This window comes from Oxyura jamaicensis, unplaced genomic scaffold (assembly GCF_011077185.1).
Source record: "Oxyura jamaicensis isolate SHBP4307 breed ruddy duck unplaced genomic scaffold, BPBGC_Ojam_1.0 oxyUn_random_OJ83319, whole genome shotgun sequence".
Classification (NCBI taxonomy): Eukaryota; Metazoa; Chordata; class Aves; order Anseriformes; family Anatidae; genus Oxyura; species Oxyura jamaicensis.
Window position 1 is genome coordinate 2,237 of NW_023311693.1, and position 2,316 is coordinate 4,552.

Consider the following 2,316-nt stretch of genomic DNA (forward strand, 5'->3'; position numbering starts at 1 on the left):
AAAGAGCTTTTCCTATCTGTGACAAAGGAAAAAAAAAAACAAAAAAAAAAAGTTGTGATCATGGGAGTCATTACGCAAAGCCACACTGTGAATTCAGTACCTACAGTTAAGATCATTTTTAGTCAAGAACACCTCGGCAGCAATGTTATCACTGCAAACATAGTGCTGAAAAAAAAAAAAAAAAAAAAAAAAAAAAGTAATCGACTCAAGATAAAGGAAAGGGCAAGCTAAAAGGACAAATAACACGACCGCAACAACCGTCTGCAACAACCATCTGGTAGATGGTTGTCCACAGCCCTCGGATTCCACGGTCGTCTTCCCTAACAACTGAATCCTGGAAAAACAGAAAAGATACGCGTCGTGCCCACAAAAGCCTTTGGGGAGACTACTGAAGGGAAACCAAACCAAAAACTAGGAACGGCAAGCGGCGTGTACGTCGGTTTTGTTAACGGAGTAACACTAACGTGCTAGAAATGTCCTCGTCCTTTGCCCTCTACCTTGAAAATGTCACCCAATTCTGTCAGCGTTCACCATCAGCGTTTTCTTGTATTTTTAAAAATTTTCACGTGGATAGCTGAGGAAAACATTCTGAATCCCTGTCATCGAGGGAAAAGAGGAGAAATTAAAATAGAGGGATGAGGGGGGAAGAAGCGCAGCCATTCCCTTCCTCGGTAATACGAGCAAAAAGCTCAGGCGCTCGGAAACAACGTGCTTTGAAAGGTAAAACACATAAGAAACTGCACGTTATTTAATCTCAGCTATAGAGTCAAGCGTATTTGTACCTGCTCGTTTATTCATCTGGCAGTTTATTTTGCTACAGATGCTACAGAACTTAGAAACTGCAAGGTTACTACTACCTTTTGTAACCGATGCGATCTTTGCTAGGAATAGCTATCTAAAAGAGCCAACAAAATCCCCTTTGTCGACAGCCATCTGAACTTTTATCGTCTAACAAGAGCCCTACAAACATCCCCCGGGATGCTCAACTTCGGAAACTTTCTGTTCAACTTGAGGCAGAACAAGCCCTCACCCTGGAAACCTTCACCTGGCTCTCCACTGCTGGCAGAGTAGCACTCGGATACTGTCCAGTGTGCGCTGCAGCCTACTGGCTTACGCGTATTTACTGCGGCCTACCTTGATATGCTCACAGAGAGACCCATGAAAAATCCACCCTTTCGTTCAGAAAAGTAGACAAATACATACATACGACATGGTAAGGAAGGAAAGCTGAACACGGGCTGCGGTCCTTTACCGAGGGGCAGATCCAACATCAGCACAAGGAACTTTGGGGCACGTGAGCGATCACCTACACCAGCCATCGGGACAAGCCAAACGCATGCACACGAGCCTCGATTAAAACAAACAAACAAACAAACAAACAAACACAACAACAACAACACACACATTAAGTTCCTTTATAGCTTCTGGAAGTAACAACCTACAGCTTAGATGCAGTTGGATTGCATCAGCTTAGGGACTGCCTCCTTCAAAATGCACAGTGGGGTGGGGAAACCAGTCTCCAAAAACTGTTGCCCAGAAGGAGAGTGTTGCCTTCTCCATAGGTGACATTCTTCCAAGCATCGCCCCGTTCATGGATTTTACCAGCCCCAACGGGATGGTCCTGCAGGCATGAGTCGGGTACGCTTCCCACGGGGTTTATTTGATGCTGAAGTAAGTTTTCTGCAGGTACGAGAAACGCAGCACGAGATGGAGAGTAAGCTGCGGTACCGTCTGCAGCACAACGCTTGTGCGATATTGGACCTGAGGGGACCGGGCAAAGCCTGCAATAATCGCTGAACGGCTAGGTAAGTAGGGAGCCCTACGGGAAAACAGAGCTCACGTTCTGGGAAGCTCTTTTCCCGTCGAGAAGAGGACCTTTCCTATTCAGCGTCTTTAGGTTACTTCCTATTTGCTTTGGCAAGTTAGCCTTTGTAGAAGCCAAGACATTTATAACTGCCAAGCACCATTTATAGTTCTTGTTCTCTGACGACAGGGAATTGCACTCGGGGCACTAGTTAATAGGAAAGTCTGGCTCTGTTTCACCCAAATCAAGTACCTAAACCACGGACAGGAGTCTGCAGAAAGTATACTTTCAAAAGCGAATTTAAAGAGAAGGATAGTACTCACTTTTCCAACATTTCTGCAACGACTGGGGCAAAAAAGGCTGAACCAGGGACGTCTCTGTCATCCCCTCTAGGATTTAGCGACTTCATACAGTTATGGGTCAAATAAAACACACGCACACACAGGCACACAACATACAAACATTAGAAACCAAACACAGGACACAAGGGGAGGGGGGGGGGGGGGGGGGGG

At 45.8% G+C, this 2,316-nt stretch overlaps 1 long non-coding RNA gene across 1 annotated transcript; it reads right to left on the reverse strand.

Annotated features, from left to right (window-relative positions):
• Positions 1-557: 557 nt before the first annotated feature.
• Positions 558-1,797, reverse strand: LOC118160086. Its single transcript, XR_004747324.1, has 2 exons — positions 1,439-1,797; positions 558-831 (listed from the first exon to the last, which is right to left on the reverse strand). It is a non-coding gene; the product is annotated as an uncharacterized LOC118160086 (long non-coding RNA).
• Positions 1,798-2,316: the final 519 nt, after the last annotated feature.